General features: G+C 36.6%; 1 protein-coding gene across 2 annotated transcripts in view; it reads right to left on the reverse strand.

Annotated features, from left to right (window-relative positions):
* Positions 1-13,932, reverse strand: part of LOC135210073 (probable cationic amino acid transporter) — a 291,242-nt gene extending 277,310 nt beyond the window's left edge. For both annotated transcript variants that reach the window (XM_064242870.1, XM_064242871.1), the window contains exon 1: positions 13,793-13,932. The gene's annotated coding sequence lies outside the window, so the exon portion shown is untranslated. The remainder of the gene's footprint in view (positions 1-13,792) is intronic.
* Positions 13,933-14,331: the final 399 nt, after the last annotated feature.

Below are 14,331 nucleotides of genomic sequence, written 5' to 3' on the forward strand. Positions count from 1 at the left end.
ACATACCAAATTGCAGCCCTCTAGCCTCAGTAGTGTTTAATCCATTTAAGGTTAAGGTTAGCCATGGATCGTGCGTCTGGCGGGCAGCGGCTGAGAGTTTCGTACAGCATTATACGCTGCACCGAAAACTCGATTGCACCGAATTTTCGGCGCATTTTTCACTTGTTCAGGCTGTGCGCAATTTCCCAAATTATTAAAATTAACACTAACTGAAACTGAAATAGGGTAAACAAAATAATAACATGCAACAACCTTCAAAGTTAGTTACGCATTTGCTACAGTAGCAGAATATTGTTGGGTCAAAACTGTTTTATGAACTTATTTGATAAAAAGTTTAAACTGAAAAAATACACACATGAATGGAAAATCTAATTAGGAGTGGTGTGTGTATAAAAAATGTTGAATATATAGTTAGCATTATATTTACCAAATGTTGTTACGAAACTCTAGTTCTCATCAATGCATTTAAAAAATTGCACGTATATCAGAGCGTTTTATGGACGATTATAATCATGATCAAATCCACAGTTTGTCAGTTTAGCTGACTACATAAACTACCAAATCGTTAGTAACTTTATATACAGTTCATGTAAATCCTTACTTGTACAGACACTAAATACAATGTGAATCAGTATCTGACAATAAGTATATCTTAGTTTAACCAGACCACTGAGCTGATTAACAGCTCTCCTAGGGCTGGCCCGAAGGATTAGATATTTTTACGTGGCTAGGAACCAATTGGTTACCTAGCAACGGGACCTACAGCTTAAGTAACGTGTACGTTATTTAGTTTTTAAGTTTTGATTCTAATATATAAATGATAAATATCCTATCCTAAAATTCCTGTATCTTTAACTCAACGCAAAACACCCTTTTCAGACCATTTTAGGTTTTCCTAACCCCCCCCCCCCTACAACAAGAACAACAACAAAGTAGTTTTATACAATTCATGACCAGATTACAGCAGACCATATACATCGACAAACATTTCTAGTTACTCCTCCAGGAAGCTTCCCTTTCAGCCTGATGAACTTTCCAGTTCCTAGCTTTCAATAGCACTTCATGACAGACACACCTAATCACAAATTTCCAAGATGGAGTTAGAAGAAATCAGGGTTGTTATTTATTTTGTTCTTTTCGTCGTTTGTCTTGGCGTGGTCTGTTTATTTTCCATCTTTGTATGCATCGTGTTTCATCGAAGTTTTCATATTTGCAAGTTGCATATGACTGCGGTAGAGGAATAATGTTTCAGCATGGTGTAAGGTATGTCACTATTTTATCCCATTTGCATATTTGGGTTTTTACGCGCTCAGATTGTTTATGCTGATTCCGAGACAAGCGTGTCACGGATACATTCCTTCTCTTTGTGATTTCACAAAAAAATAGACGAAGACAGAAAGTATAGAGCCAATAAGCAGAGAAAATGTCCAAACAACGACGGAGAACTTTCTAATGCGCGCAGACATGGAAATCGGGCAACGCAGATGCTGAGGCAAAACGTGAAAAGAATGGCCCGGTCATTGGGTGGAAGGTGATGGGGGGGAGGGGGTTTGTTTGGAAAAAAAGAGGGGATATGTCATGCTTGTGCCATGCTTGCTCCTTAAGTGATAAAGCATCTGGATAAAATAAAACTTTCCTTGCGTAAAGCAAATAAGTAATATCCACATAAATCAAATTCAAAATTATACGTGATGAATACCAGCTAGCAAATATAGATACTAAAAATAAAAAATATCTCTTTTTGTCAGGCGTGTGTCATGATTGCCCCCTAATTGAAAAATAAAAGTGCTTTGAAAAAATATCAAACACTGTCGCCTTGCGTAATGCACACACATAAAATCCACAGAAAACAAATTAAAAATGACGCAGAATTAATCAATTGAATACCAGCTAACAAATGCGGATACGAAAAACGGCGAGAAATAAAACATATTTCCCTTAGATCTCGGTACAACAATGCTCAAACGAAACGCTAAAATCAACAAGTCACAGTCAAACAAGAAAACATTGAAACTGGATAACACGAACAAATTAAAAAACTGCGCATTATTACAAAACACCACAACGCATTTGATCCAACACCAAAGGGTGAGCTTTAAGCTCCCCAACTGAAAAAATTTATAAAAACTCTATAAAACACTGAATAGAAACGCATAACAAAGCTCGTGCGTATATTTAAATTACTGTTGCAAAACATGCACAGTAATCAGGCCGCTGACGACGTAGAAAAAGCCTGAAATATTATGTTTAATAATTGCAGTGTAAAATATGTATATTATTATCAACGCAGAATAGAAAGTGACAAAACACTTTTCCCGACGTTGCAAAACACCTTTATTACTGGGGGCTTTGAACCAAACCACAGTGGGACAAAATAATGACATACCTTACACGGTCCAAAAATATGATTCCTCTACTGCAATCATATGCAGCTCGCAAATATGAAAACTGATAATAAAACACAATGCATACAAAGACGAAACAAACAACAAACTACGCGAAGACAAACCTCAATAAAGAACAAAATAAATAATCAAAACTTACATCACGCAATAATATGATTCCTCTACTGCAATCACATGCAACTTGCAAATACGAAAACTCCCGGAGAAATTAAATGCACAGATTCCTCTACTGCAATCACATGCAACATGCAAATACGAAAACTCCCGGAGAAAATTAAACGCACATAGATGAAAAATACAGAAAAAAAATACTCACGAAAGTATGAAAGTAATAAACAAAAGTGGGGCAAGGGAAGGAATGTTATTTACAGGAATGTTATTTACATCAACAACAACAGAAGAACTACTATGTCGCGTGACCGAAAACATGTAAGTTCGTGCTCGCGTATATTCATTCGCCGAACTATACGAGTAAACATGGGAATCTATTGGGAAGATGCACTGCTACGAATTCTCTCTCTCTCTCTCTCTCTCTCTCTAATCTTTCCTTCTCTCTTTGAATCTATCGAATAGCGAGAGAATAGCACCCTCTCTCTCACTCTCTCTTTTAATCTATCGAATAGCACCCTCTCTCACACTCATAATCTATCGAATAACCTCTCTCACACTCTCTCTCTTTCTCAACCTATCAGGAGGATATACTGCTACAAGTGCATAGACTTCTCTTCACGTGCATAGACTTCTCTTCACATCAAATTCTCTCTCTCTCTCTCTCTCAGGAGGATATACTTCTCTTCAGATCAAATTTCTCTCTCTCTCTCTCTCGGAGTAGCCATCTTGCTTGGTGAGACGTACCCGCGTGAAGTCAGATTAATCAACAGATATCACAAGTTTAACATACGACTAGAATTTGAGAAATATCTAGAAGTGTTCGTGAACTATCGGTGATAAGATTAGTGTGAAAATAGTAGGATAAAGCGTCTTCTAAGTTAGTTTAACAAGTGTAATACTGAAATCAGAACAAGATGGCAGTAAGTTCCAACAGCGGGAAGAGGTGGCGTAATTTAGCTTGCTTGGCGGATTCGCAATACGATGAGGTAGCAGGAAGGGAACTGGCATTTCTCATCTATGAAATCAGCAACAGTCCTAACCAAAAAGATACAAAAGCATTCATAGATATATTAGAAGGATATAATCCTTCAAACTGGAACAAATCTAATGAAAACATCTTGAAAATAATTGAAGAAGTTCCAAATAAAATCCAAGTGGTCAAGAGACTCATAAAGAAAATATACATAAACCAACATATTCCGACAAAGAAAATGAATAAGGTGAATCTTGTGAATATCCTAATTGATGCATTAGGAAAAAGAATGCCAAAAGCATGCAAACTGTGTAAGGTTTGGTATAGCATAGTCAATCCACAAAACCTAATCAGAAAATGTGCTGCATGCAACATTCCGACCCATCCACAGTGTGCTGAGGTAATGCAAGATGTGAGAAAAAGATACAAGAATTTTTTGTTTTCAAACATCTATCATGGATAGACAATGTTATTAAATCAAGATTGAATGTACAAATAGTTGAGGATGAAGAAGAAGAGGAAGAAGAAGAAGAAAAAGAAGAAGAGGAAAACGGAAGAGAAGTAAACAAAAATGAAATGACAGAAAAAAATAAGGAAAACAAAGAACAAGATAAAAGTATGGATGCAGAGATACTCATTGATACTACATATGAGGCAATAAAGCAGCATACCTACGAAGAAATAAATTACGATATGACAACAGAAAAGCAAATCCCGAAGAGGCTCTACCCAGATCTACACAATGACGGGAAAGAGGAAAAAATAGACAAGAAAGACAAAATCTGCAACCTTTTGAAAAGAGGGAATTGCAGATTTGGAGAAAGATGATTACTACAAACATCCTAAGGTATGTCAAAAACTATGAAATATATGGTAAATGTGCATACTTCGATGGCTATGGGGATGATTGCAGAGATCTGCATCCAAAAATATGTAAAAACCTAAAAGAAGGAAAAGGATGTAAGTTCGACAAAAAATGCAAATATATGCACCCTGTAGCCATGAATCATAATCAAATAAATAACCAACCAAGTAATATCCAAAATAAGAAAGAAACAAATAAAGAGAGAAATCAAGAATATCAGGTAAAAGAGAAAAGCAAACCACCAATGAGATATGCAGAGGTGTCAGCAAAAAATTTCAAAGCATCAGCTCCGAAATTCTACTCAAGAGATAATAACTGTATTTATTATGCAAGAGGATATTGCAGAAACGGAGAAAATTGGCAGATTCAGACACAAAATGAATAATTATGATGAAGGAAGATCAAATATTATGGAAAAGTTGGATTTTTTAATGTCAGAATTTCTGGAAATGAAAAAAAGAACAACATACCAGAACAGGAAAGAGACATGGGAAAATCCTTATTACTACCAATATTAAATGAAGGAGAAAACACGCAAACCATCATAGTGATGAATGCGCAGGGTTTAGTTACGAGTAACTCAAAAAGAAAAATAGAGTACTTAGAAGAACTAACCCAAAATGAAAAGAAAATAGATATAATGAATATAAGTGAAACCTGGTATTCCCAAGAGACTGGGAATGATGATCAAATAAAAGGGTTTCAAACTTATAGATCAGATAGAAAAAATAGGAATCAAGGGGGAACCGCAATATATGGGAAAGACAAAAAACAAGGAAAAATATATGAGAAATATAGTAACTCAGAATGTGAACTAATAGCGGTAGAATTTGAATCTGAAAAAATTAATGAAATCATTAGTAATATATAGACCTCCTAATACTAAAGAGTTTGACTTAATAATAGAAAAATTGGATGATATATGTAGAAATCACAAAGGACTGGACTATTCTCCTATCTGGAGACTTCAACTTTCCTTTCGTAGACTGAAAAAAGTGGGAAGGATATGGAAAATACAACTTCTACAGTAAAAATATAAAATGGTCAGAAATTAATGAAGAATTAAACAAAGATTGGGATAACATTTTCGAAAGTGATGACATAAGGGTAAATACGGAGATATTATATAAAATATTGGAGAAAATAGTGGATAAATATATACCGAAGAAGAAAAGTAAACATCATACATGCATACCAAGAGACAGAAGGATCTTGTTCCAGAAAATCAGAAAGTGGAAAAAAGGTCTTGCAAAAGAAAAAAATGCATGGAAAGTATAGAACTAAAAAGTAAGATAGAAAATGCAGAACAAAAGATTATACAATCAAAAGAAAATGAAAAACGGGACTTGGAAGAAAAAACCCTATTAAATATCAAGCAAAACCCCAAACTATTATACTCATATGCGAAGAAGATGAATAAAAGAAGAATAGAAATAGGCCCTCTGAGAATTGAAGGGAGATTAACGAATGAAAAAAAGGAATTTGCAACATACTGGCAGAACGATATAAGAGAGAATTCACCCCTAGAATAGATAATGAAGATAATGATATAGAAGTAAGGGACGAAAATAGTGAATATTTAGCTGACATAGAAATTAATGAAGCTGATATTGTGCAGGCAATTAATGAAATTAAAAATGGAGCTGCTGCAGGGCCGGATGGAGTCCCTGCTATTTTGTTAAAGAAAGTAGTTCATTCTATCGCAAAGCCACTTGCAATATTATTAAGACAAAGTGTAGATACAGGCAAGATTTATGATGAGCACAAATTAGGCATATATCACCCCTACTTTCAAAAGTGGATCAAGACTAGAGGCAAGTAATTATAGGCCTGTGAGGTCTAACATCACATATTATGAAAGTGTATGAAAGGGTAATGAAGAAAAATATTATGAAACATTTAATAAAAAATAATTTGTTTAATAGTAGGACAACACGGTTTCGTACCCGGAAAAAGTACACAAACCCAACTGTTAGTCCACCGTGAGAACATATTCAAAAATATGAAAAGCGGAAATGAAACAGATGTGGTTTATCTAGACTTTGCAAAAGCTTTTGACAAAGTAGACCATAATATATTAGCAAAGAAAATTAGAAAACACAATATCGTAGATAAAGTAGGAAGATGGTTAAAAGAATTTTTACACAACAGAAAACAGATAGTTATTGCAAACGATGAGAAATCGGATGAAACCAAGGTAATATCCGGTGTGCCACAAGGTACGGTGCTAGCTGCAATATTGTTTGTTATTATGATTGAAGACATAGACAGTAATGTTAAGGATTCGGTAGTGAGTAGTTTCGCTGATGACACAAGAATAAGTAGAGAAATTACTTGTGATGAAGATAGGAACGCTCTACAAAGAGACCTTAACAAAGTATATGATTGGGCAGAGGTAAATAGGATGGTATTTAACTCTGATAAATTTGAATCAATAAATTATGGAGACAGAGAAGGAAAGCTATATGCATATAGGGGACTAATAATGAGACAATCACAAATAAGGAAGCAGTTAAAGACCTTGGTGTGATGATGAATAGGAACATGTTATGCAATGATCAAATAGCCATTCTGTTGGCAAAATGTAAAGCAAAAATGGGAATGTTGTTACGGCACTTCAAAACAAGAAAAGCTGAACACATGATTATGCTTTATAAAACATATGTTCGTAGTCCACTTGAATATTGCAATATGATATGGTACCCACACTATCAAAAGGATATTGCACAAATAGAGAGTGTACAAAGGTCCTTTACAGCTAGAATAGAAGAAGTTAAGGACCTAGACTACTGGGAAAGACTACAATCCTTAAAATTATATAGTCTAGAAAGGAGAAGAGAACGCTACATGATAATTCAGGCATGGAAACGATAGAAAGGAATAACAGAAAATATCATGGAACTAAAAATATCAGAAAGAGCAAGCAGAGGTAGATTAATAGTGCCCAAAACTATACCAGGAAAAATAAGGAAAGCACACAGAACATTAATCCACTACGCACCAGCATCGATAATGCAGCGTCTATTCAATGCGTTGCCAGCTCATCTGAGGAATATCAGGAGTGAGCGTAGATGTGTTTAAGAATAAGCTCGACAAATATCTAAACTGCATCCCAGACCATCCAAGATTGGAAGATGCAAAATATACCGGAAGATGTACTAGCAACTCTCTGGTAGACATTAGAGGCGCCTCACACTGAGGGACCTGGGGCAACCCGAACGAACTGTAAGGTCTGTAAGGTAAGGTAAGGTCTCTCTCTCTATCGAATAGCCTACCAAACTATACCGCTGGTAAACTAGTTACGGAGCTGCATAAGAGCAAGAGTCCGTGCTGGCATAAGGCCAGCTCAAACTAAAACACCAATATAGTCAGCCTGCTGTCGAAAGGTCAAAATGAGATTAATTTTTTTTAGTTAAATACTTGGGTGAAATGATTACTAATAAAATACCAATAAAATATTACATAAAAAGGTCGTGCAATTACCATAACAAAATCATTCTAAATGGTACTACACCAACTCGCAGTCCCTAAAAAAAATAATAAAGCTATTTAAATAATTAACTGCGCATTAAAAAATATGACTCATTATGAACCCTAATGACTTACATTCTGCTGGATACGTTGTTCGTGTGTTTTATTACGTTTATAGATTTAATACCTTATTTTATAAATATATATATATATATATATATATATATATATATATACAAATACACACGCACACACATATATATGTGTGTATTATATATACGTATACATATACATATATATACCAACTTTTGCAGATATGTCTAAAAAAAACAACGCCCTCTGCCCACCCACCTCCCTCCCCCCCAAAAGCGGCGTATCATTTACCTTGCAAACTTCGTTGGGATATTTCATGTGACACTGAAGGTGAATAAGATACAAACCCCACAAGCAAAAATACATTGATAAACTCATGCGTTCAGTTTATAAAAACTGTAGTTTATCATGCGTTTATTAGACTCACAGACCCCACTGACGCGTGCTCTCAGTAAAAAAGCTGTTTCCCTTGATAAGACGCCGCTCCAGTTGAGAGCAAGACAGACGTCATTGCTACAATCACACCCTTTTTGCCTGTGAATTGGATGAAACTGGATGACATCCAACAAAACAGCCAGGATGGAATAATCTGGCAAGACAGCAGCAAAGGAAACCCATCTAGGAAAACAGCAGAGGGGAAACATGCGTCTAATAAAAGACACACTTACAAACAACGTTCACATGACATATAAGAAACTGAAGAACAAACGTCTATCTGGCATCACAGCCAAAGCAGCACAAGCCACTGTCTAAAACAGACTGTTACGAGCAGCATTCATTTGTCAAATCGGCAACAGACGCACAATCTATCGACCATCACAGCCAAAGCAGCACGTGGCACCACCTATAGGAATAACCGTCTATAACGAAATCCATACTGAAGTGAGAGGCTGCAACTCGACCCCTCATGAAACAGCGGTGCGTGAATAATATCTCCCGTTGCATGCAGTAAGGGGCAAAAATAAAAGCCGAAGGGGTCAACGTACAATGACCATCGATCAAGTGACGCCAAACCTTCCAGTGTCACTTGCTGTTATCCAATAAAGAAGTGTGCGTTGAACTAAACTCTCTGACAAACCGAAAATCTTAAGAAATAAACGTAAGACCTATGCATAATGATAAAAAGAATCAAGTATAGTCGTAAAATGATGCTTTCCATCCTAATTATGCAAACACACACGAAACAAATTATTACGGATAATTGAATTATATAATATTACGCCAACACACTAAAAACTATACATCGAAAGTGAATGTGTACCTCAGAATTAATTATCCTTTTTCATTATCATTCACAAAACGTGAATGATAATGAATTGTGGTTGATATATTCTAAAACATCAGCCACAATTCTTCCCATATGCATCAGATGAACAACAAATTCACCTGACAACAAACAACAAATATCCCTGAACTCTTTTCCGCGAAGAAAACGCCGCAGCCCTCAAAGACATCCAACCTACTTTCAAAAGCCAATACAAGGCAAGCCACCCGATCAATCTTGAGTCTACCGTCGACTTTTGATAAAGCACTCGACACCTCCGCATCTTGTACCTCCTGAAAAGCAATATTCTACGCGATAGGACAGTAATGCCATAAAATGGACAGAACTTCATAATTTAGACAGCTTCAAGGTGAACAGTCGATGTGAGACGGAGGTCCCATATACCCCCAGCTCGATGTTGTCAGGTAATCTCTATTACTAATTGCCTCTGTCATGGAGCTGATATTATCTGGCATAGTAAAAAAAAAATATAGGCCTACATTCTATTCAATATCACTGCATAAATGTTACAGGGAGTATTGAAATCCCTAGGGCATGTGAAATAACCAATTCGCTTAGGAACATTTGATCCCAGAGGGCTAGTACTAAACACGGTAAAACACTGTTGCGCCGTGTTTGGTACTAGTCCCTTGGGCGTCAAATGTGTTTCGCCGTGTTTAGTACTAGCCCATAGGGGATCAAATGCACTTAAGGACATTTGATCCCCTACGGGTTAGTACTGAACACGGCGAAATGCATTTGACTCCCCAGGGGCTCGTACTAAACACCACTAGCCCTCGGGTTCAAATGTTCCTAGGCGAATTGGTCATTTCACATACTCCCTAAGGATTTCGCGAAATCCCTGATTCCACATATTCCCTGCAACATATATACGAATATGGTCACACGTAAACTTATATACTCATATATGTTCTCAAGTTCAATATTTATGCCTGTGTAAAAGCTGCCATAACGCTATACACGAGAAAAGTCATTACATAAACAAATACGATAATTCTTATATATATAAACTTAAATACAATTCCGAAAACACATTGAGTTTACACGGATAAACAGAGAGTGAGAGAGATAGAGTCAGTAAAAATTTATCTACATGAACTCGGGACTAACAACGTATTGGGAGGCCGCCAGCGATAACACAGCTACTGTATCATTAACAGTAAGATAATCTCTCTCTCTCTCTCTCTCTTCAAAATAGAGGTTGGGCAACGCAATGCTTAACTGCAGTAATGAATGTTTGTCTGTGCTAAATGTAGATGGAGTTTTATTACTAGGTAAGTGAATTTGCAGTTAATAGTAGGGTGCTACAAAAGAATGCTATGTCACCTTTGTTATTTGTCCTTTTCATGGATTTTATAATAAAAAAAATAAGTGGTTTGAGATGGAGAAGTGGTTTAGGTTAGATTAACGACAGCATGTTGACAGACTTACAATACGCAGATGGTGAATCTAAAAATAATGAAAACAGTATACACAGAAATGAATATATTAGTCTAATACGATCTATAATACTGTGCGTCTGTTATGGCAATGAAACTACATATAAAAGAATTTGTCGATTTGAGACTAAGGCTCAGAGAAGAATATTGAGAGTAAGGTGGAAGAAAAAAATTTCAAAATGATACCATACAGGAAAACACGTTCATTTCCATATGAAAATTGGATAACAATGAAAGGCAGCTGGAGACAGAAGACCTAGGCCTACTTAGAACTGAACTGTTACGGGAGGCTGGAGATGAGAGGAGAGTCGTGGATGACGATAATTAGATCGCAGAGAACTGTGCCATTTAAGACCAGGAAAGGGAAAGTGTGACGAAATGTCTTTTGAGCAATTTACGATATGGAAATTACCAGAGAATACCAGAGATGCTTCGTAGTACCATCATTCCCTGAAGCTTTCCTGTTTTACCTAAACACTCTCATTTCTTGTAAAAACCTTCCAAAATTACGTTTCAGCGTAACAAAATCACGCGCCTATTTACATAATCGACTATTATGCGCAGGCCCCTGAATTGCACAACACGCTTTGCATAATATAGCCACTTAGATGCTCAGCATATAATTCTGACCTGGACCTCCTCGTGCATTATTTCCTTACAAGTGGCCTACATTCTCCCGTGATATCCCTAACTCTACGTTCGCATAATGTAAAAGTAAAATAAATAAATAAATAAATAAATAAATAAACTACTTATTACTTGATGCAATAAAATTAGATCAAACGAATGACATAAATACAAATTTCAAATTGAAATGATTATCTCTAAGTCTACCTAGATTATATTAGTACCTAATATTAATGGTATTAATAAAGCCTAGCTTTAAACGAAGCACAAACACTGAAGAATCTACAGAGAGAGAGAGAGAGAGAGAGAGAGAGAGAGAGAGAGAGAGAGAGAGAGAGAGAATGGAAAAAAGGCTGATATCATTATTCTAAGTAATATCACGAGCCGTTTCGTTCTCCGACAAACGGTATCTTGAAACAGTATCTAGCTAACAACGGTTTTTTCCTTCCGTTCGACTCTAATCTTTACTGTTAAATTAAAAGCGCTCTCCTCATATACAGTTTCCAGAAGAGACTATTCAGCCAGTACGGTATTTTTTCACTTTCGATCAAAATAACCCTAGGCCTATGCAAATGAAAAACGGTATTCCATCTGGTGCATTGAAATAGGTTTCCTGTATTACAAAACCTAATTACAAAACCCCGTTACTTAGGTCCTATAAGATGGAGAAGTTTTGCGAAATTGCAAAATGATCCTAAATATCCCCTGGAAACAATAAGGAAAAAAGTGTGAATTCTAATCCACGTATCTAAGTAATATTTGAACCTCTTCCTCTCGCAATCTGCTTACATTTTGTCATACGAGGCTGTCACTTGTCTTGCATCATTTATACTCTACTGTACTGTCAGTCTTTCAGTCAATTTATTAACTGAAAAAAAAAATATGAGTAAAAGATCCAAAATTGTGTCAGTCCAAATATCTAACCAAATATAAATCACATAATGAACACATGAACTTGCTTCGCATTTATGAGCGTTCTACTGTCGTGTATTCTCACAACATATATATGTATAGCACTACATTACGAAATTCTAAATTCACGTTTTGCTTAATTCTTCTCCATATTCCTGAACTTATTTTGTAATGGTTCCCCTTGTCGGCCTATTATCTGTAGTATAAAATCATTTTGATATTTACAATGCATATTTCCAAGCCATTTTCCTCATAGAATATCAGAAAAAAACATGTGTATAGGATAAGTTAAGCCTAATACATTGACCTTAGGCCTATAGCAGACCTGACTGGAATAGAGAACTTCCATTAACTCACTGTTAGTGTTATCTACCTATTGCCCTTTGTTATATATCTAACCTTAAGATAATATGCTACAAGAGATCCTGAGTGTGTGAGTTTATTCCTTCTGAGTTAGGCCTACATTTCTTTCCTGTCTTTTTTTCTCAGCCAAGCCAAGGCCCATTGCACTGCATTAAAAAAAGTCTCACTAATTACATATATGCTATCAACTTAACCGTAGTTTATATGGGGAAATCAACTATGCTAATTACCTTACCCGTAGTATACCCGGCGCACCACTATTACTTACATTAACCTCCGAGACTACCGGGTTAATTTATTTGTAAGAACTGACACTATTCAAATAATCTTCATAGCTTCGAGGCCTAGTTTTACGTTATAAATTCTATCTAAACACCAGAGAAAGAGAGGCATACTAGGCCTAGCTGCTTGATAAGTGTACTTAAACGTTGACGATAATCGTGTTCAAAACCAAATTCCCTTTTCTGAATGGCAGAGATTTGATTCGATTAGGTTTAGGCAATGTGACCAAGCGCTGGGACCTAACTCAGTAATAAGAGAGAGAGAGAGAGAGAGAGAGATCCACTGCCTCATTACCCGAGTAGCTTTTCAATGGAGCAGCATTAAACCCCTTTCCCTATAAAGCCATTCCAGTGCTTTCATCAATTCCAGGAGTTCGTGGCTGGCTGCTAACCTTCGGCCCCCACTTAAATATACGAAACACCCTCAGCCCTCCCCCATCTATCCCCCCACCCCCCCTCCCTCTCTCTCCCCAGCAACGGCATTACGTCATGGCGAGGACGACTCAAACTTTCAAGTTCACAGACCCATGAATGAGTTTTGGTATTGGATTTGAACTCCCGCGTTCAAACGCTGCTTCCGAATCACGCTGAGGTTTGACATATGATCAATTAAACTTGACGATTTATCATCGCTTTTATATTAAACTACTAAAATAAAAATACGTGCGGTTTCTCCACAAAAACGTGCCAAGTGTTAATAAAGTAGAGAGCAGCCTTTGTAGTACGTCATGCTACAGAACATTCATGCAAGAGTAATTTGCTTTAAAAAAATATTAAAAATAATCGTTCATGACTCATCATACAATTTCATCCAGCCACACTCAATAACCATAACTATATAAAAAATATTTAAAAATCGAGACATACTCTAACGAAAAAAAGTACACAAACACCTTAAAAGCTTTGAAATGCACGAACACGATTCACACTTAAAAGACAGCGTGACAACGACTGGAATGCATCTTACCTTACAGGTAATAAGATAAAGTACCGGTTAAGTATTATCTGCCGATAACTAAAACATGTCCTGTTATCGACGCTCAAACGAAACACCAACGCGAAAGAGCGGAGCGTAACGCACCCAATCACAACCACAGCTCGCGCGCTACTGACGTAAACTACTAAGCTAAGGTAACGTCGAGTGAGGTTTTCTGTTGCCGTGAGACCAGCTCAAGCCTCAACGTAATCTCGGCAAAACAACCGGCCTAAGTTTCCTCCTGCATTGAATTTTGGACTTTAAACGCTTATTAATTTCTATTTTTATTTTGGCAAGATTCGTCCGTTGTCATGTGGTAGTAAATACCTCCAGATGTGAGGCGCAAGGAAGCTTTATCTCTCTTATGATACTATAAAGCTTTTTGTCTGTTTAAGTTTCCTCCTCCTCACACTTTGTTTTATGCTGCGTTGAAATTTGGTCGTTACACGCTTATTTGAGCTTTATTTTGCCAGAATTCGTCTGTAGTCATGTGGTAGTATAGATGCCCTTTATGTCAGGCACAGGGAATC

This window comes from Macrobrachium nipponense, chromosome 39, assembly GCF_015104395.2.
Source record: "Macrobrachium nipponense isolate FS-2020 chromosome 39, ASM1510439v2, whole genome shotgun sequence".
In the NCBI taxonomy this organism is placed as follows: domain Eukaryota; kingdom Metazoa; phylum Arthropoda; class Malacostraca; order Decapoda; family Palaemonidae; genus Macrobrachium; species Macrobrachium nipponense.